The sequence below is a fragment of the Scyliorhinus torazame genome, chromosome 4 (genome assembly GCF_047496885.1).
Source record: "Scyliorhinus torazame isolate Kashiwa2021f chromosome 4, sScyTor2.1, whole genome shotgun sequence".
NCBI classification, from domain to species: domain Eukaryota; kingdom Metazoa; phylum Chordata; class Chondrichthyes; order Carcharhiniformes; family Scyliorhinidae; genus Scyliorhinus; species Scyliorhinus torazame.
In genome coordinates, this window is record NC_092710.1 from 297051421 (window position 1) to 297074272 (window position 22852).

The following is a 22852-nucleotide window of genomic DNA, read 5'->3' on the forward strand; positions in this document are numbered from 1 at the left end:
AGCTTCTGGCAGAGAGGAAAAAGCTACAAATGGACTTCAACCAGCTATCCACCAAGAAAGCAGTGCACAACTCCACCAGACACGGGGACCTTTTACGAACCAGAGAAAAAGCAGCCGCCTGGCGGCTCACCAGCTGGGAAAGCAGGTAGCTACGAGGGAAATAGCGCAGATGAAGGATAGCAAAGGCAGACTGGCAGCCGAACCAAAAAAGGTCAATGAAGCAATTCAAGGCTTTCTACCGAGGGCTGTACATCTCCGAAACCCCTGATACTCTGGGATGAATTAGTTTTGCGATGGACTGGACATGCAGTCGTAGGGAAGAGAGGAGAAGGGGGGCTGGAAGCACCGCTAGAACTGGGAAAAGTAATGGAGAGCATCAGCTCAATGCAGGTGGGAAGGCGCCGGGACCAGATGAGTTCCTGGCAGACATCCACAAACAAGTTGCTGCAGCACTGACCCGGACCTGCGGGAAATATTTGCAGACTCACTAGCGAGGGGCACTTAGCCTCCAACACTAGCACAAGCCACTATATCACTGATACCCAAGAAAGACAAAGGGCCCAACCGAATGTGGATTCTACAGACCAATCCGCTGCTCGGTGTGGATGCGTAAATACTCGCAAAATTCCTGGTCAGGCGACTGGAGAACTGCGTACCAGAGGTGGTCTTTGTCAAGAGTAGACAGCTAACGGACAACGTCAGGCGCCTGCTGAACGTGATAATGACCTCATCCGAGGAGAGAACACAGAGGTCTCTGTGGGCAGCACGGTAGCATTGTGGATAGCACAATTGCTTCACAGCTCCATGGTCCCAGGTTCGATTCCGGCTTGGGTCTCTGTCTGTGCGGAGTCTGCACATCCTCCCCGTGTGTGCGTGGGTTTCCTCCGGGTGCTCCGGTTTCCTCCCACGGTCCAAAGATGTGCAGGTTAGGTGGATTGGCCATGATAAATTGTCCCTTAGTGTCCAAAATTGCCCTTAGTGTTGGGTGGGGTTACTGGGTTATGGGGATAGGGTGGATGGTGTTGACCTTGGGTAGGGGGCTCTTTCCAAGAGCCGGTGCAGACACGATGGGCCGAATGGCCCCTCTTCTGCACTGTAAATTCTATGTAAAAAAAAAAAAAGAGGTGATCATCTCCCTGAACCGCAGAAAAGACCTTCCATACGAGTCGAGTGGAAGTACCTCATTGAGGTACCAGATCTGAATACTTCCAATTGCACAGAGGCACAAGGCAGGGATGCCTGCTGCCCCCACTTCTATTCGCCCTGGCAATTGAGGCAGTTGGCGATCGCCCTCAGTGCAAAACTGGAAGGGAATCCAAAGAGGAGACTGAGAACACAGAGTCTCATTTTCTACGGATGATCTGCTCTTCTACATCTCGGACCCCCAAAGTGGCATGGAAGTGATCATGAAGAGTTTGGAGCACTCCCAAGCTAGAGAGGGGAGATACTCTGGGGACCTGTACAAACAACTGTTAGAAGGGGCACACTCCCCGCTGGACGTGGCACTGGAGAAATGGGGGGAAGAACTAGGGATTGAAATAGGGTGGGTACTCTGGAGCGAAGCATTGAACAGGGCCAACTCCACCTCCACATGCGCAAGACTAAGCCTCATGCAACTGAAAGTGGTGCACAGAGCACACCTAACCAGAAAGACAGGTTCTTCTTCTGAGGTGGAGGAAAGGTGTGAAGGGTGCCAGGGAGGCTCTGCCAACCACACCCACATTTTCTGGCATGCCCCAGACTGGTCAGATACTGGACAGCCTTCTTCAAAGCAATGTCTGAGGCAGGGGTGAGGGTGGAGCCAAGCCTGAAAGTCGCAGCCTTCGGGGGATCATACCAGCCAGAACTATTTATGGGGAGGGGGGGTCGACCCCTAGCCTTTGTCTCCTTAATCACTCTCCGAAGAATTAACAACGCCACCTAAAGCTGCAGACTGGCTGGCCAACCTGTCGGAATTTCTCCAATTGAAGAAAATCAAATTCACCATCCGGGGGTGGGAAGAGGGCTTCCACAAGACATGGAGGCCATTCACCAACTTGTTCTATGACCTGTTTGAAGCTGATAAGAGGGAAGGAAGGGGGGGGGGGTGTGCATAGGCGCCACAAGGGCATGAAAGATTAGGGAGTGGGCGGAAAGAAAGGGGGGGGGCGGAAGAAATAGTGGGGAGGGGGGGATGATGGAAACTGCCAGAACAGACAAGGGGGGGGGGGGGGGGGGGGGGTGCAAAAACAAGGCCACAAGATAGGGCCCTACGGCAGGGTCAAAGGGCCCCAGGTCAGAACGGGTGCTGGCTCAGTCCAAACCTGGTGGAGAAGTCCATTCTAATCAGCAATAAACAAGCAAAACCTGGAAAAAATGCAAGACAAACCAAAGCGCATGGGGAACACCAGGGGAGGAGAGGGAAGGCGGCGTTATGAGACGACCCCGGGGGGGGTGGGGTTATTCCTTTGTAAATACTTGATTATCTCTTTCTGTAAAAACCGCAAAAATCTTAATAAAAATATATTTTTAAAAGGTTTTACAAATTGAGAATTGTTGTGTTCTTATCAAGATCCTAACGGTATAGGCCAAAATAGAAGAGATCTGTAGAAGAGATTTTGTCATCAGCATTATCCAATTGATTGAGCTATGAAGAATTTCCAATTTGGTCTGCTGGTTGCATTGTTAGTTTCTCTGATTTTTCATAGAATTTACAGTGCAGAAGGAGGCCATTCGGCCCATCAAGTCTGCACCGGCTCTTGGAAAGAGCACCCGACCCAAGGTCCACACCTCCACCCTATCCCCATAACCCAGTAACCCCACCCAACACTAAGGGCAATTTTTGGACACTAAGGGCAATTTATCATGGTCAATCCACCTAACCTGCACATCTTTGGACTGTGGGAGGAAACCGGAAGCACCCGGAGGAAACCCACGCACACACGGGGAGAATGTGCAGACTATTGATTACCTACAGGGACATGGCCTCTTGGACATCTACAGAAAACACACTTCCTACAATTTACCTGATTGTTGGTTCTTTAAAAATACAGTTGAGGTTCGACGGACTCTTCTTCAAAATTCATGTTGGCTCTTGCTTGCTCTTACAGTTCATGTAAGAAAATCCTTTGTTTTAGTATTTTACACAGAATGAAATTAAACTAATAGGTCTGATTATTTGTCTATTCTGTCATTCTTTTGAATGCAGGAACTTTGTGTTTAAGTTTTAGGGTAAAAGTACTGATAATGGCAAAACTCAAGCTTGTGCTGAGATTCTGAAAGATAAAATGCAATGAATAATTCAGTGTCTGCTTTCCTAGTTTACAAGTTAAGAACAAAATTGCTTTTGGCTCTGAATCATTTAATTTCGAAAAAAAAATCAGTTTCATACTAATTTATTTCCCTCATTTTCTCAATGAAGTCTCAACTTCTATGTTTTATCAACAGTCCAAGCTATCGATTTCTAAAATGAAGTCCTCTCCTACTGGACTACACTGCAATCCTCCTGTCATCAGCCCTCAGCAGTGAAACTAAATAAGCAGTTAAAGTTTAAAAAATTTTCTTTTAACTATGTTTCTTATGTGCTTTCTCTCATGTGCTTTTTTCAAAAAAGGCACTTGTGTGAATCGGGTCTATGACTTGCCCTGGTAGCTACTGGATTCATATGGCTGATCCATGGGGGCTGGCTAGTTCAGTTGGCTGGACATCTGGTTTGTGATGCGGAATAACGGCAACAGTTGCTGATGTTAATTCTTGTACCGGCTGAGGTTATTCATTAAGGCCCTGCCTTCTCAACCTCTTCCATCACCTGAAATATGTTGATCCTCAGGTTAAATCACCACCATTAAACTCTCTCTCAAAAAGGGGAGAACAACCTATGGTCCTCTAGGAGATTGGTGACTTTCATGTCATGGCTGATCCAGCCACGTAACTGGTGGCTCCCACAATGTCGGTAGAGGATTTGACGATAGTAATGCTGTTGAACACTAGGGGCAGATTGTTCGATTCTCTCTTGTTGAGGATGATCAATGCTTGGTATGTGTGACTCGAATGCCACTTGTCAGTCAAGTCTGAATGTTGTCCAGGTTTTATGCATGAAAGCATGAACTGCTTCAGTATCTGAGGAGTTACGAATGCAATCATCAGCATACATCCCACTTCTGGCCTTATGTTGGAGGGCAGGTTGGGACTTCCAGTGGCGGCTATGAGCTGAGTGGTCTCACAAAAGGTGGGTCTCGGTTAAGAACTTCAACTTCGTCCCTTTTAACCCGTCAATCAAATACAAAAAGTCTCAAAAACCATCCCCACCCTCACCCCAAACTAACAACCAACCAGAGGAATGCTGTCGAACAAGCCAAAAGGCCAGAAAAATAGTAACGTCGAGAGAGGAGGAGCCCAACTTCTGAGCTGGGAGACACGGAGTGAGGTGGAGCGAAACACGACAGACCGAGCAGGACCACTAAAGCAAATGCCGGCCCAGCCATCAATGGAGCAGTTGATGGAGCTTCTTTCAGCAGAGCCCCAGAATCACAGGGAGCCTATAAAGGAGATCATTCTGGCCCCCATTATAGAGAAATTGGACGAAACTGAGAGGAAACTGGAGACCCGGGAAGTAACAGTGTGGAACCTGGAGAAAGCGGCCACTGATCAGAGTGACCGGATTGCCTCGCTCAAGGCTGAGGTTACAAGTTTGGTTACAACCCAGGGAGCGCTCAAGGGCAGGCTGATTATCAGGAAAACTGGTCCCGCCTCCAGAACCTGAGGATTGTTGGGCCATCTGAGGACACAGAAGGCAGAAACCCAACAGTATGTCGTGGGAATGCTTGGGAAGTTGGTCGGGGGGGGGAGGGCTTCACCAAACTCCCAGAGGAGGTCTGGGCCCACAGGTTGCTCCAGCAGACTCCCAAATCAGGAGAACCATTGCGGGCGATAATGGCCAAACTACATGGGTTTCGGGACAAAGAGAGGATGCTGAACTGGGCAAGGAGCACGCGGTGGTGTAGATGGGAGGGATGCACAATCTGCCGCTTCCAGGACATTGGAACCGACCTGGCCAAGCGCCAAAAGAGCTGCACCCAGGGTGGAGCCATCACGCTGGCAAGTATGCTAGTATGCAGGAGTAAGAAGGGAGGGGATGCCTTTGCAGAGCTCCCAAAAGGGAGGGAGCTCCAGACAGAATGCAGGGGGAAAAATAATAAAGTGGGGGGAGAGACTAGGGGTAAAGGGGTGGCAGGTGAGGGGGTGGGGAGAGGCAATAGCGGTACAGGAAAAGGGAAGAAGGGACTGCAAGGGCAGACAGGCCCGGTGGGGTTGGGGGGTTGGGGGGGGGGGGGGGGGGGGGTGCGGCGGCAGAGAAGGGCAGAATGCTGGTCACAACATGCCAAGATTGGTATCATGACCGGTACAGGCTTGGATGGCCTGTTCCTGTGCTGTATTCTTTATTCACATGGGGACAGCTGGAACAAAGAAGTCAATGGCGGCCATCCTGGATGGTTCACAAACAAAGGGAACCCCAGAATGCAGGGGTACATTAGCGTGGCAAGTATGGCTGACCCCACAGGAGAAGGGGACGGGGAACCCCCCCCCCCCCCCCACCCTCCCAATCAGAATGGTCACCTGGAATGCCAGAGGGCTCAATGGCATGGTGAAAAGATCCAGTCTTCGCCCGTCTAAAAAGCCTGTGAGCCTTCCTTCAAGAGACGCACCTGAGGGAGAAGAACTGACTGACGATAAGGAACAGCTAAATAGACAGATGTACCAAGCGTGCTTTTGTGCTAGGGGAGTGACCATACTGTTTAGCAAAGGGATGAGCTGCACAGCAACACACATGGTGACAGACCCAAGGGGATCTTTAGTAATGGTTAGCAGTATCCTGGAAGGGGCAACGGTGGTGCTTGTAAATATTAATGCCCCTAACTGAGACAAGGCAAACTTCATTAAGAAAGCCATGGTGGAGATCCCTGACCTGGACTCCCACCAACTCATTGGGGGGGGGGGGGGGGGGGGGGGGGGGGGGGGGGGGGTGCGTGGAGGAGACTGCAACTGTGTACAGGACCCAATGCAATCCACGTGGTAAGTACAAATCCAGCCCCAAATCAGGAAAACAATCTGCAAAGGAACTGAACACCTTTATGGAAGCGGATGGGTTAGGTGGATCGTCCTCCTCCCAAGTGCACAAAGTAGTCGGTCAGCCGGTTTCCAAGAGTGTTAGGGGCAGAATACTCCACAATAGTAATCTCCGACCACACCGTGGATGTGAGGTTGGAGAAGGACCGGGCCCAGCCCCCCCCCCCCCCCCCCCCCCCCACCCCCCCCCATAGCCATCGATGGGTATGTAACCTATTACCAGAATGGGGAGGTCTCATCTTCCACATTCTGGGAGGCACTGAAGGCAGTAATAAGGATGAAAATAATAGCTTATAGGTTGCTTAGAGTTGGGAAGGAAAGGGCGACTAGGCAACAGCTGATCGACTCCATAATGGATGTGGATCGGCAGTACCCCACAGCCTCAATCGTGGAAATACTGTTGGAGAGGAAAAAGCTACAAATGGAATTTGACCCGCTGTCCACTGGGGAAGCACTGCATCAACTCCGCCAGACACTTGGGACTTTTTCCTGAGACAAGACCAGCCGCTTGCCGGCTCACCAGCTGAGAAAGCAGGCAGCCATGAGGGGGATAGCACGGGTGAAGGACAGGAACATTAAGCTAGTCACAGCACCAGACATGATCCACGAGCCCTTTGCGACTTTTACCAGGAACTTGGAAGAGGGGGGGGGGGGGGGGGTTTCGATAGGGACCCTGCTGCCCTAGCAGGCCTCTATATCGTTGATCCCTAAAAAAGATAAAAACCCAATGGAGTGCGGTTCATACAGACCCATCTCACTCCTGATTACCGACGCCAAAGCCTTAGTGAAGGTCCTGGCGAGACGACTGGAGAGTTGCGTGCCAGAGGTGTGGAAGATCAGGCGGGCTTTGTCAAGGGCAGTCAGCTAACGGTGAACATCAGGCGGCTGCTGAACGTGATTATGACCCCACTCGGAGGGGACACTAGATATAATCATGTCCCTAGATGTACAGAAGGCCGTCAGCAGAGTCAAATGGTGGTGCCGAATGGCGGTGCGAGGCAGGTAGTGCAGGAATCTCCTGTGGCCATTCCCCTGCAGAGCAGATATACCGCTTTGGATACTGTTGAGGGGAATGGCCTCTCAGGGGAAAACAGCAACAGCCAAACTTGTGGCACCACGGTTGGTTCTGCTGCAGGGGTGATAAGTGTGACAGTGCAATAGTTATAGGGGTTTCAATTGTAAGGGGAATAGACGGGCGTTTCTGTGTTCGCAAACGAGACTTCATGATGGTATGTTGCCTCCCTGGTGCTAGGGTCAAGGATGTCTCGGAGCGGGTACAGGACATTCTGGAGGGGGAGGGTGAACAGCCAGTGGTCGTGGTACATATCGGTACAACGACATAGGTTAAAAAAAAGGGATGAGGTCCTAAAAGCAGAATTATGGGAGCTAGGAAGGAAGTTAAGAAATCAGACCTCGACGGTAGTGATCTCAGGATTACTACCGGTGCCACGTACTAGTCAGAGTAGAAATTACAGGATATATAGGATGAATACGTGGCTGAAGGGATGGTGTCAGGGGGAGGGTATCAGATTCCTGGGGCATTGGGACCGTTTCTTGGGGAGGTGGGACCTGTACAAACTGGACGGGTTACACCTGGGCAGGACTGGAACTGATGTCCTAGAGGGGCTATTTGCTAGAGCGGTTGGGGAGTGTTTAAACTAATGTGGCAGGGGGATGGGAAACGATGCAGGAAATCGGAAGGTAGTAAAACAAGGGCAGAAACAAAAGGCAGTAAAGGGAAAAGTGTAAGGCAGAGAAGCCATAGTCAAAAATCAAAAAGGGCGACAGTACAACGTACAGTGACTGAGGGGAGATCAGTGAATGGGCCCAGTAATACTAAAAGGAATAAAACGGGAAGTAAAAACTAAATAGAAAGCGACATGGCAGGTTGTTACAGGAAGATGGGGTTCAACGACAAGGAAAATTAGGAGAAAAGTTAAGAGGAAAAATAACTTAGGAGAGGTTACTGATCAAGGTGTTAAGATTCAAAGCAGAGGTATAAAAGCCAACGTAAGTGTACTTTACCTGAATGCTCGTAGTATTCGGAATAAGGTAAATGAGTTCATGGCGCAAATCATCGTGAATGACTATGATTTAGTGGCCATTACTGAAACATGGTTAAAGGATGGTCACGACTGGGTGTTAAATATCCAAGGGTATCAAACTATTCGGAAGGACAGAGTGGATGGTAAAGGAGGTGGTGTAGCTCTGTTATTTAAGGATGACATCCGGGCAATAGTAAGGGATGACATTGGTGCTATGGAGGATAAGGTTGAATCCATTTGGGTGGAAATCAGGAATAGTAAGGCGAGAAAGTCACTGATAGGAGTAGTCTATAGGCCACCAAATAGTAACATTATGGTGAGGCAGGCAATAAACAAAGAAATAACTGATGCATGTAGAAATGGTACAGCAGTTATCATGGGGGATTTGAATCTACATGTCGATTGGTTAAACCAGGTCGGTCAAGGCAGCCTTGAGGAGGAGTTTATAGAATGTATCCGCGATAGTTTCCTAGAACAGTATGTGATGGAACCTATGAGGGTACAAGCGATCCTAGATCTGGTCCTGGGTAATGAGACAGGATTGATTAATGATCTCATAGTTAGGGATCCTCTTGGAAGGAGTGATCATAATATGGTGGAATTTAAAATACAGATGGAGAGTGAGAAGGTAAAATCAAACACTAGTGTTTTGTGCTTAAAACAAAGGAGATTACAATGGGATGAGAAAAGAGCTAGCTAAGGTAGACTGGGAGCAAAGACTTTATGGTGAAACAGTTGAGGAACAGTGGAGACCCTACCAAGCGATTTTTCAGTGCTCAGCAAAGGTTTATACCAACAAAAAGGAAGGACGGTAGAAAGAGGGAAAATCGACCGTGGATATCTAAGGAAATAAGGGACCGTATCAAATTTAAGGAAAAGGCATACAAAGTGGCAAAGATTGGTGGGAGACTAGAGGACTGGGAAATCTTTAGGGGGCAACAGAAAGCTACTAAAAAAACTATAAAGAAGAGTAAGATAAATTATGAGAGTAAACTTGCTCAGAATATGAAAACAGACAGTAAAAGCTTCTACAAATATTTAAGACAAAAAAGAGTGACCAAGGTAAATATTGGTCCTTTAGAGGATGAGAAGGGAGATTTAATAATGGGAGATGAGGAAATGGCTGAGGAACTGAACAGGTTTTTTGGGTCGGTCTTCACAGTGGAAGACACAAGTAACATGCCAGTGACTGATGGAAATGAGGCTATGACAGCTGAGGACCTTGAGATGATTGTTATCACTAAGGAAGTAGTGATGGGCAAGCTAATGGGGCTAAAGGTAGACAGGTCTCCTGGCCCTGATGGAAGGCATCCCAGAGTGCTAAAAGAGATGGCTAGGGAAATTGCAAATGCACTAGTGATAATGTACCAAAATTCACTAGACTCTGGGGTGGTCCCGGCGGATTGGAAATTAGCAAACGTGACCCCACTGTTTAAAAAAGGAGGTAGGCAGAAAGCGGGTAATTATAGGCCAGTTATCTTAACTTCGGTAGTAGGGAAGATGCTGGAATCTATCATCAAGGAAGAAATAGCTAGGCATCTGGATGGAAATTGTCCCATTGGGCAGACGCAGCATGGGTTCATAAAGGGCAGGTCGTGCCTAACCAATTTAGTGGAATATTTTGAGGGCATTACCAGGTAGATAATGGGGAGCCAATGGATGTGGTATATCTGGATTTCCAGAAAGCTTTTGACAAGGTGCCACACACAAGATTGCTGCATAAGATAAAGATGCATGGCATTAAGGGTAAAGTAGTAGCATGGATAGAGGATTGGTTAAGTAATAGAAAGCAAAGAGTGGGGATTACTGGGTGTTTCTCTGATTGGCAATCAGTAGCGAGTGATGTCCCCCATGGTTCAGTGTTGGGCCCACCATTGTTCACAATTTACATAGATGAGTTGGGGACCAAGTGCAATGTGTCCCAAGTTTGCAGACGACACTAAGATGAGTGGTAAAGCAAAAAGTGCAGAGGATACCGGAAGTCTGCAGAGGGATTTGGATAGGTTAAGTGAATGGGCTAGGGTCTGGGAGATGGAATACAATGTTGACAAATGTGAGGTTATCCATTTTGGTAAGAATAATAGCAAAAGGGATTATTATTTAAATGATAAAATATTAAAACATGCCTCTGTGCGGAGAGACCTGGGTGTGCTAGTGCATGAGTCGCAAAAAGTTTGTTAACAGGTGCAACAGGTGATTAAGAAGGCAAATGGAATGTTGTCCTTCATTGCTAGAGGGAGGGAGTATAAGACTATGGAGGTTATGCTGCAACTGTATAAGGTGTTAGTGAGGCCACACCTGGAGTATAGTGTTCCGTTTTGGTCTCCTTACCTGAGAAAGGACATACTGGCACTGGAGGGTGTGCAAAGGAGAATCACTAGGTTAATCCCAGAGCTGAAGGGGTTGGATTTCGAGGAGAGGTTGAGTAGACTGGAACTGTACTCGTTGGAATTTAGAAGGATGCGGGGGGATCTTATAGAAACGTGTAAAATTATGAAGGGGATAGATACGGGCAGGTGGTTTCCACTGGCGGTGAAAGCAGAACTTGGGGGCATAGCCTTAAAATAAGCGGAAGTAGATTTAGGACTGATCTTAGGAGGAACTTCCTCACCCAAAGGGTTGTGAATCAATGGAATTCCTTGCCCAGTGAAGTAGTTGAGGCTCCTTCATTAAATATTTTTAAGATAAAGATAGTTTTTTGAAGAATAAAGGGATTAAGGGTTATGTTGTTCGGGCCGGAACATAAGAACTAGGAACAGGAGTAGGCCATCTGGCCCCTCGAGCCTGCTCCGCCATTTAATGAGATCATGGCTGATCTTTGTGGACTCAGCTCCACTCTCCGGCCCGTACACCATATCCCCGAATCCCTTTATTCTTTAGAAAGGTATCTATCTTTTTCTTAAAAACGTTTAAAGAAGGAGCCTCAACTGCTTCACTGGGCAAGGAATTCCAGAGATTCACAACCCTTTGGGTGAAGAAGTTCCTCCTACACTCCGTCCTAAATCTACTTCCCCTTATTTTGAGGCTATGCCCCCTAGTTCTGCTTTCCCCGACCAGTGGAAACAACCTGCCCGCATCTATCCTATCTATTCCCTTCATAATTTTATATGTTTCAATAAGATCCCCCCCGCATCCTTCTAAACTCCAATGAGTACAAGTGGAGCTGAGTCCAAAAAAGGTCAGCCATGATCTCATCGAATGGTGGAGCAGGCTTGAGTGGCCAGATGGCCTACTCCTGCTCCTAGTTCTTATGTTTTTACATCAAACTCATCCCAATGCTGCTTTAAATGCCAAGAACATTTTCTTACAATAGAGATGCTATATAAATGTAGTTTGTTGCTGTAACCTGATGCCTAAGTACCTGAACCAGGATTTCGGGCTAGTAATTCGGTACAACAGAGTGTGGTTTTCTTTTCCTTGTCGCAGAGGTGCTGAGGTCAATAATAGTACCTCACCTATGCTCCAAAATAAGGGTCAGATAGTCCAGCACAGACTTGGGGCTTTCCTGGAACGGGGTGGATCAAAGAGCTGGAGGCAGAGTGGGTGAAAAATGAAGAGGCCTCATGCACAGGGACATCCCTCCGAGCACTGACCATGGCCCATTCCCAGTCCCCCCAACTCGAGAAACCCAGTGGTGGTGGCCATTCTGAGGATGTGGAACGAAATCAGGCGCCAATTCATTCTGGGTGCAATGTGCACTATGGCTTCCATCTGCAAAAATCATAAATTCACCCCTGGAACAATAGATGCTTCTTTTAAAGGTGGAGCCAGAATGAAGGGCTACTGACAGTATGGCACCTATACATAGGCGGCAGAGTAGTGACCCTGGAGGTATTAACAGACAAGCTCCAGCTCCCGAAAGAGAATGGACTGCGGTACATACAACTAAGGAACTTCCTCCGGAAGGAAACTGCAACGTTCACCCAGCTACTGGAGGGGCTTTTCCCTGTGACTTCACTGAAGCCTACTTGTGACAAGCTATTATTATTATTATTATTATTATTGGCCCTTCTGGACAAGACACGGGAAAAGTGGGAAGAGGAGCTGAGCATAGAGATAAGGGAAGGACTCTGAATCAAAGCTGCATAGGGGCACTTTCTCATGCGCAGGGCTGAGCCTAACACAACTGAAGGTAGTGCTCAGGGCACCCTTGACCAGAACACGCATGAGCGGGTTCTTCCCGGAGGTGGAGGACAATGTGAACGGTGCCAGGGAGGCCTGGCCAACCACACCCAAATGTTCTGGTCCTGTCCCAGGCTTGGGTACTGGACGGCCTTTTTTGATGCCATGTCCAAGGTTGTTCGAGGACAGCCGGCACGAGATTTTTAAAAACATTGTCAGCTAATGGCTCCCAAATGACTTGCATCTAAGATTCACAGTCTTTCACGTTTGAAATCCCACTTGCATCCCAGTTGAGAGGCAGCACCATAGAGATTAGTGTGCCGCAAATGGATGGGTTCCCTTTACATTTCACATCTGACTTGTCACTTCAGGGCAATTGTTTGTTCAGATTAGCTGTGGAATTCACTGCTGGGAGATCATCTAACCTGTTAATTAGTTGCTGTTCTGCACACTGGGATCTGATGTACTTTAAACGAGAAGAATTGCTATAATTACTGGCGGGGCTTAAAATGTCCAATGTTACCAAATCATGGACTACAAGATGTTTACTTCTATGGCTGTTTAGTTTTCAACATAAGGCATCCTTCTATTCACGAAGAATAATAGAACTGCCAATCCTGACTCATTCGTGTTTTTGAATAAACCTTTAATTGTTTATGGTGTGACTTTGTTATACCTTTTCTCCAGCCTAGGAATAATGGCTCTATAAGTGCAATATATTCAGTTGTGTTTCAGGTACCATCATAGCAATGATGTATTCCGGTCCAATGGCCTTGGGGCTTTATCAGAATCAGTTGACCACAGATATTAGATGAGGTCACCCAGTTAACATTCCAAAACAGTTTAGGTCCTTCACGGTCATATGGTATATCTATTACCCAGTGAATCAAACTTCCTGTGTTTCAGTCCACAAAGTCTAGTCTCAAGTCAAGCTGCCAAAAATATTGCCATGCTCAGAAACTACAAATGGCACTGATCAGGCACTGGTCAATATGAAAGACTGTAAGTTAATTCATTGTTCAACGCCCTAAGTAGACTGTAAGCCACCAATTTCCTTCCTGTATTCCAATCATCAATCTTCAACATTCTGAAATAAAAACAGAAAATGCTGGTAAACTCAGGTCTGGCAGCATACTGGTGCTAAGAAGCAGCAGTGCTAACCACTGTGCGCCCGTGCTGCCCATCAGGAGGTAGTGAATCTTTGCAACTCCTTCAGAGCGCAGTGGAGGAAGGGTCAATAAATATTTTTAAGGCAGAGATAGATAAGATTCTTGACTAACAAGGGAGTCAAAGGTTACAGGGGGTAGGCAGAATGTGTTACAGCCACAGTCAGAGCCCCATAATCTTACTGAATTGTGGTACGGGCTGGAGGGGCCTACTCCTACTCATGACACGTATGCTAATATATAGGACAGAGACAAATACCACAACTGTCAGCAAGTTGTATGGTGTCATTTTGGCCTATTCACCTGACGGAGAAAATAAATTTACCCTTCTGAAATATTTAGAATCATCTTTTACCCATGTGCTGCAATCTCTATTAGAATCATAGAAACGTTACAGCACAGAAGGGGAACCAGGGGCTGGTTTAGCACAGGGCTAAATAGCTGGCTTTTAAAGCAGACCAAGGCAGGCCAGCAGCACGGCTCAATTCCCATGCTAGCCTCCCCGAACAGGCGCCGGAATGTGGCGACTTGGGGCTTTTCACAGTAACTTCATTTGAAGCCTACTTGTGACAATAAGCATTTTCATATTTGGAGAGAAACATTATCTGTTTCTCTGTCCACAGATGCTGCCAGCCCTGCTGAGTTTTTCCAGCATTTTCTTTTTTTATTTTACAAATATTTAATCTATTTGCCATTTTTGTTTCCCAAAAGATAGAGTGGACAGGATAACGTTGTTTTCCCTGCTGGAGAATTCTAGAACCGGCGACATAGATTCAAGATGAGTAGCAGAAGGTGTAGAGGGGACAAGAGGAAAAACTTATTGTGCAGAGGGTAGTGGGAGTCTGGAATTCGCTGCCCGCGTTGGTGGTGAAAACAGAGACCTTAAACTCTTTTAAAAGGTACCTGGATCTGCAGCTTAAGTGCTCTAAACTACAGGGCTATGGACCGGGTGCAGGACGGTGGGATTAGGGCTGGCATGGACAAGATGGGCCTGAGATTGCAGCACATGGGCAAAAGATGATTCTAAATATTTCAGAAGGGTACATTTATTTCCTCCGTCAGGTGAATAGGCCAAAATGACACCATACAACTTACTGACAGTTGTGGTATTTGTCTCTGTCCTATATATTAGCATACATGTCATGAGTAGGAGTAGGCCCCTCCAGCCTGTACAATTCAGTAAGATTATGGGGCTCTGATTGTGGCCGTAACACATTCTGCCTACCCCCTGTAACCTTTGACTCCCTTGTTAGTCAAGAATCTTATCTATCTCTGCCTTAAAAATATTTATTGACCCTGCCTCCACTGCTCTCTGGATAAGAGTTGCAAAGATTCACTATCTCCTGATGGGCAGCACGGTAGCACAGTGGTTAGCACTGCTGCTTCTTAGCGCCAGTGTCCCAAGTTCGATTCCCGGCTTGGGTCACTGTCTGTTTGGAGTTTGCAACCACTCATTCCATGTCTGCCACCAGAAGTCCAAAAATTGGCACGTCATGTTGCAGCTGTACAGAACCTTGGTGAGTGCCTGGAACGCGCTGCCGAGATAGGTGGTGGAAGCAGATACTATAGCGCCATTTAAGAAGCATCTTGATGAATACATGAATAGGATGGGAATAGAAAGATACGGACCCCGGAAGAGCAGAAGGTTTCAGTTTAGACAGGCATCATAATCAACGCAGGCTTGGAGGGCCGAAGGGCCTGTTCCTGTGCTGCACTGTTCTTTGTAGGTTGTGCAAAAACCCCAATGCAGGCCATGCACAGTTTGCCGACTTTAAGGTCCTGGGTTGAAAAATTTAAAAGGGCCAGATGCAAAAATCACCTGTGCACTCCAAAAAAAGGATACTTTACTTGTGACCAAAGTATTCTATGTAAATTAAGCCATAAATTAGCTTTGTAGTTGATCTTGTGTTGCACTTGTGCTCTTTTGACCGCAAAATCTAACTTGGCTCTTTTAATGAGGAGAACGCTGGTCTCCTCAGTAGTCAAAAGAAGGTTTTGGATATTTCTAGTAGCTTGCTTGTCTAAAAGGTCTATCATTCTAAAATAAAGTACATAATGCTATCTGTAAATTTGTGCTGTGTTATCTAAAAGTAGGTGTGAATGTTTGGAGCATCTGGAGCATAAGAAGAAATTAAGATGAGTTTTTCATATAATTCTCCTTCTTTTGCCCTTTTATAGGTTAGTGAACTGAAGACTTTTTGCCAAATCTGCTGTCAGCAAGATGATATGAATTGGATTATACTGTTTATTTGACAGCTGTAAATCTGACGTTTCGTCTGCAATGGAGACCGTTCTTGGAATTGCATCTCAACCAACACAAAAGACGTTAACCAGAAGAATGTGAACTGCAGTTAAAATGAATCCTGAACTGTCTCAAAGTGAAATCTCATTGTTTAAGCTGTATAGTTTCCCCGTGTCCCATTATCTTAGCCCTATATAAATTGTTGGTTGATACGGGTAGGTGCATATTTTAAGTTTTGGTGTTTTATGTCTGATATGAGCATCTGCCCTTGGCCTCCATTGTAGCTATCATTGAAGTGTTGATGGAATGGGACTGATGGACAGTGCCATCAAAGGCATGAATATTGATGAGGAAATGAGCATATATGCTGACAGAATGAACCAAGACAAATTGGCATCATCAGAATGCCAGAAGACTTATTACACAGATGAAGGTTTTTATCCTTTTTAATCTGCTAATATGCAATTGATTAACTGGCATTTTAAGTAATTTGAAATTGCATGAGCTTATTAACAAAAGTTGAAGTGTGACTTTGAATGAACCTTTACAATTTATGGCCTAACGTTGTTTGGTCTTTTTATAATAGTGTCAAGTACCCAGTTTAATGGTGGTGGGGAGAGGGTGGTAAAAAGCATTAGTGTGTCACCATTACATCTAACCTGGGAATAATACTGCCTGTAAAACTTTGCTTGGCTTTACAGACCAATCTTGTGAACAAATCTTTTATCTTGAGAGAGTTAGGTAGTTGGAAAAAAGAGTAGAGACTTTCATATGTTTACAAATTATTGTGTCTAGAGAAAACAGCCAAAATAATTTTCTCTTCTGAAGTAATCTTTGCATGGATTGAGATCTAAATGTATTCACAAGGTTGGAAAATATGACCCATATACACATCTATCATCATTTGTAGAAAACTTTCTGGGGGGTGTGTCTTTTTTTTAAAGTTTTTAAAAAAAATCCCTTTTCTTATCCATTCTTTTGAGTACAGATTAATCTGGTATAAGGACAGATTACACCGCCAGATAACAAACTGCCTCCCTTCTGAACAGATCCCTCATTGGTCGACTTTAATGTGGTCTATTTTCTGTGGATACATTTACACATTTAGTAAATAGTTTTGCATACTACATTTCTGTATGACATTTGTACATTTATTGAAAGTTTTATTGTCCCTTGATCACCTTTTTGAACAGTTTCTATATAAATACAGACCAGCTCAGATTGCACCAATTTATGCATATTTCTTCAAACTAATGTGTAAGATTTCTTCTTTTTACAATAGGGTAATGCACATTTATATTTTATTATGGGCCGAGACAAATCATTATGCATGACTGTTTAGTAAGTAAATTAGTTTGTCTCAGTTCATTGCATGAAATTCCAGGTAGTCACATTCATTGACGTTAGTGCCCCTGGAGAGCTGGCAGTGAAACAAAATGTGATGGAATATTGTTGTATAACCTAGCTGTCTCGTATAAATGGATATTGTCTTTTCATCATGCAATTTGCTATTCTATTTGTAGAATAATAGCATATCAATTATGGTAATTGAATTACTTTCATCAAATGTAAATGAAGTTTAAGGTAGTATATTCATTCCTGCCATTTTTGTTTTAACATTTTCACTAAAGTCGTAGTATCCAAGTGACTTCCAAACCAATATTCTGAGACCGTTCTGCACAAAACCATATTCTTAAAGCTGCATGGTAGGAATGCAACTAAACTGCTCATGTTACTGCTATAGTCTGTTTGGAATCTTACTAAAACTGAATCTGTCACCCAGTATTAGTTCTCATCCAGGCCAGAAATTTTGCCCCATACTCATACACTGCCCCTCAGGAAGTGGAGAGAAGGTACTGCAAGGATCTACAGTAATTGCATATTCACCCAGCCTCTTTATGATAAGTATACACGTGGAAGTGACAAACCAGTTACTAGGGGTGCAAAATAAAAATACTTGCACTTTTTAAGCGCTTGAAAAATTAACCCAATTTTAAATTTACTTAACACTAATCTGACCTTTTAAAACTCATAACTTTATATATACCCTATTTAGGTTTACTGTTATGCACTGTGTGCAAGACTATATTTTGTGGCCAAATTACTGCTATAACTCACTAACATGACTAACATCACCTATCACCTGCCTCTTATTTGGTTTGATGTATCACCTAGGAAACTGCCACAGTTCAAATTTCTGTGACATGCCATGCAATATTTCATAGTTATGTCTGTTGATAGTTCAATTCAGCTTGCACCCATCATTCAGAATTTGTGGTGTTTAGCAGTGGATAAAACTGAGCAGTGAATATTCTACATTTTGTTTTTGAAATGCATACCTTGGGCTGCATGAAGTAAATGAAACCACTTTACACGATATACTTTTTCTCCATATAATGAGACCAATGAATATACTATCTTCTCTTCTTCCCCCCCCCCCCATTTTAAATTGTAAGTTTTGACAGGAAAAGGATGGTTCTCTTGAACTGCAGGTTTTTTATTGCGTAAATTATTGGTATGTATTGCCCTGTGTATTTCATTAATCTGTGCTCCAGGAGAAGAGTGCGCATGTAAAATAAAGCTTGATAACACTATATTGAAATGAACTTGGTCCCCAATAGCACTCATTTTCATATGTAAATTCTGTTCATAGGTTGCTCTAAATGGTAGATCATAAAAATTATTGCATACCAGGTTACTATTTTTGGCATGCTAGTTTCAACTGGAGCTTATCTACCTTTATTTTGTTTCTCTATCTCTACTCTATTGTTCTTTTTCAGTTACAATGCAGTTTATTTTAAAAAATCTCTGTCTCAATATTCACTTGTGATAAAGCTGTCTATATTCTAATAATATTGCCAACAATTCTTCTGACTTCTTTCTTCATTTTCCCTCTGAGTCTCTGCCACCTTATTACAGTATCTGCACACTAGTGAAAATGATCATTCACTGTGTTTACCTGCATTATTTTTAAAAACCTGTTGTCCACCTCTTTTTTTCCCTTTTTCTTTTTTTTTTCCCTGTGCAGTGAAATTCCAATTTTCCAAGTATTTCTTCATAACTATAACTTTGGTCCTGGGATTCCCTGGTTATAAGAAAATCACAGCTCATATATTTACATATATTTAAAAACTATTCCAAAATTGCTTTAATTTAACATTTCACTCCCTTCTATGGGTCCTGAAAATTGGTTTTGGCCTGTTTTCTGAAGGGTTCATTAAACCCTTTAAATGTCTGCCATCATTACTTCAGAATTTAATAGGAAGCCTTTCCCTAATATCAGTTCTAAATCAATTCTGCCGCTTAACTGTTTCATACTTGAGTCTCAAAGATTCCAAAAGGTGTCTTGTGTTGGGTCGTGAATCTATAGGTAATCAGAAAATTTAAGGACTCCTACATCAGGAGCATGTGGTATATAGGTTACAAAGCATCGTTATCTCTGTTCTACCATTTGCTTAGCTCCGTGGAGGAAAATCTTCCTGCATTACTGTTTCTGTCATGGAGACTTCCAGTACATTATAAAGGAGCATTCATTTGGCAAAATTTTAATAACATTCTAATGTCAACACTACTTGAGTTCAAAGACAGGAACTGAGAAATGTGCAATTATGACTATAGAAAGAATCTTATTTCAATTCCATGAAGTTGAGGTATTTGCTAATGAATTTAGGAAGTCTTGAGGACTGAAGTAGATAATCTGACATGCATGGTTGTTGATGTGGTTCTCAGTTAATTTCTAATTTTTAGAAATATGTTTTCAGTGGGCGTGGCTGGTAGGGTCACATTTATTACCCATCCATATCTTGCCTTGAGAAGATGGTGGGTCTTGTCCTTGGACTGCTGCAGTCATTTAACAGGTTCGGGCCTTAGTTACAAGATTCCCAATAAAGCCAATTTTATAATGTGTGGAACAGTAGGAATCCCAACGTTTTATTAACCAGTGGAACATACATGTGAACATGTGAATTAGGAGCAGGAGTAGGCCACTCGGCTCCTCAAGCCTTCTCTTCCATTAATAAGATCATGGCTGATCTGATTGTAATTTCAATTCCATATTCCTACCTACCCCAATAACCTTTCACTCCATTCTTATCAAGAATCTATCTAACTCTGCCTTAAAAATATTCAAAGACTTTGCTTCCATTGCTTGTTGAGGAACATTTCAAACAATTCGCTGTCCTCTGGCAGAGAACATTTCTCCATTTGTCTCAAATGGGCAGCACATTTTTAAAAAGTGACCTCTAGTTCTAGATTCTCCCACATCCTTTCCATATCTACCCTGCCAAGGCCTCAGGATCTTGTGTTTCAAGTAAGTCACCTTACACTTCTAAACCTCAGCAATACAAGCCTAACTGTCCAACCTTCTATCATAAATCTATCCTCCCATCCCAGGTATTAGCCCAGTAAACCTTATCTGAATTGTTTCTAATGCTTCCAACATTTTCCCAGTGACAGATGTTAAGTTGACTGGTCTGTGGTTTTCTGCTCTCTGCCTCCCTTTTAAGAGTTAGATTTGCTAATTTCCAACCTAACAAAATCTTCTGCAAAACAGTGGGCTTGTGGTAGCCGATAGTAGAGAATTCATTGGTTCTCAACTAGTACATCAAGAAAAGGGTGCTGGTTGGTACCATTTCAAAGGTGAATTTGAGTGCAGGGTGGACCATGCTCAGATGTGTATGGTGTTACATGCAGCTGCAGGTTCAAAAAAAAAATTATAATTTATGTATCAGAAACATGCCATGAGTAGGAAGTTAGGGGTCACTCCAGTGAAGATGTGAGCGAGAGCTGGTGCGAGAAGGGATCCTATTTGGGCTTACATGTCATTAAAAATGAACTCAACTGCATGAGTGGCCAAGTTCATCAGTTCAATGAATACAACTTAAGGCAATGGCAATAGATCACCATGATATCGTGACATGATGCAAATGTCTGGTTTCCTTTGAGCATTATATTGGTGAATAGGCTAGCAATGTTGAACAAGCACAAGCACATGGACGTGCATTGCTATCAAATGCAAGTCCTGCATTGTCTTCGCAAAGGTGAAGGAATCCATCACTATGAATGTGGGAAAACTCACTCAACTGGTTGTTGCAAGTTGCTCAACCATTTGACAAATTCATGTTGTGCAGAACAAGTCATAGTTAAGATAGGACATAAAAGGACAGCATTTTTGTGTGTCTTGGGCAGCCTATAAATAGATGAACACTGAGCCACAATGATGTTAAGGATTCCAGCATAGTGACCCATCAATGAAATAGAAACAGCGATCTGTTGTCCATGTCAGGATGGTGTGCCCATGACTTAGCTGCTGTTCTCAGTAGTACAGATCAGGACAGGGAAGTGCAATCAAAGTAGCCTTGGTGAGTTGCTGGGGAGGGGGTGGCATTGTGGTTTTGTCACTGGACTAGGAACCCAGGGTAATGCTCTGGGACCTGGGTTTGAATCGTGTCACTGCAGATGGTGAAATTTGAATTTAAATCTGCAATTAAAAGTCTAATGAGGACCATGAAACCATTGTCGATTGTTGTAAAAAAAAAAACATATGGTTCACTAATGTCCTTTAGGGAAGGAAATCTGCCGTCCTTACCTGGTCTGGCCTATATGTGATTCCAGTCCACAGCAATGTGGTTGACTCTTAACTGCCCCCTCAAGGGAAATTAGGGATGGGCAATATATGCTGGCACAGCAAGCGATGCCCATGTCCCATGAACAAATTAAACAAAAATACATTCTTTAGGTCTTGCATACTGGTCACCGTACATTAGTGTTCGAAGATGTAGTTACCAAATCCAGAGTAGGGGCATCAATCAAATGAGGTCTGTGCTGGGTGTTGTCAAACATGCACCCATCCGTGCAAATGAAGAACATTCCACCAAGCTCCCTACCATGAGCCTTTTAAATGTTGGGACAGGCTTGAAGTCGAGATGTGCTCAAGCACTTTGCCTTTAACCTGATTTTGTAGTTTCTGTTGATAAAGCTATTCCAGTTAAGACTCTGACCAATGCCAATTCCCAGAAGTAGATGGTGAGAAGCTTGGCGATGGTATTGTTGAAGATTTGTTACTGGCCACTTGGCTGTTGAAGTATAAGCAATTCAACCCCTTGACCCTGCTCACCATTCAATTCATTCATAGTTTATCTGCATCCTAAATTCATCTGCATACTAACTTCATTTAACTGCCGTGGCTCCATACCCCTAACAAATCTATAGAGCATTCTGAAAACTGCAATTATCCCTGCATCCACTGTCTTTTGGGGGCAGAGAATTCCAGATTTCACTACCGTTTGTGTGAGAAGTGCTTCCTGATTTCAATCCTGATGATGTATCTCTAATTGTAAGAGTGTGCCCCCTCATTCTTGATATCCCCAGCCCCCAGCAGAGGAAATAATTTCTCTGTATTGCCCTATTGAATCCTTTAACATTATTGACACCTTAATGAGATTACCCGTTAATCTTCTCTGGAGTTTAAGGGAATGCTATAGGTTGAATATTAAGGACAGTAGTTCCTTGAGGAAGCCTGGTACTGATGTCTTGGATCTGTGATCTTTTAATTTTGTCTCTTGTGTCATATTTGATACTTCTTGGTTTGTTCTTATGTTTTCAGCTTAGATAGATAATTGGTTTATTGAAAAATCTTGGCGGCGGGTATCGAATTGTAATGCTGATACAATAAAACAGGTAATCATTCATAATAGTTTGCGACAAACATTAAAATTAAAATAAAGTATTAAGTAAAAGAGTTGCACAATTAGGAATATTTAAGTATACAAATTACAAATATGTTGCAAAATGCAGATCTCAATTTACAGCTGCACTCTACATTTTGTATTAAAGTCCACAGACCATGTGTTGACAGATTGATTTAATTTAATTCTCAATCATTTAGATACTCTAATATAAACAAATGGTACTCCAAAATGGTACATTCTGAAACATTGCTGTTTACTTGCAGCCCTGTAATGTTTTTTACCCCTATTTTGGCTGCTTCAGAAGAACCAGATGAAGAAAACTTTATTAAAACATAATGTTTGCATGTCTGCAATTCTTTGTTCTCCTTCCTGTTCCTTCCTCCTCTCCCCTGTTTAAATTGATTTCCAGCTTTGACAACTCTAAGCAAAACAACTAGGGTTTAAAAGAGTCCAGGAAAGAAAAGATCACTTAGTGGGAACAAA

The 22852-nt window shown here is 43.9% G+C and overlaps 1 protein-coding gene across 1 annotated transcript in view; it reads left to right on the forward strand.

Annotated features, from left to right (window-relative positions):
• foxo3b (forkhead box O3b) overlaps positions 1 to 18286 on the forward strand; it is a 175468-nt gene extending 157182 nt beyond the window's left edge. The window contains exon 3 of the mRNA XM_072499966.1: positions 15617 to 18286. The gene's annotated coding sequence lies outside the window, so the exon portion shown is untranslated. The remainder of the gene's footprint in view (positions 1 to 15616) is intronic.
• The last annotated feature ends 4566 nt before the right edge of the window (positions 18287 to 22852 follow it).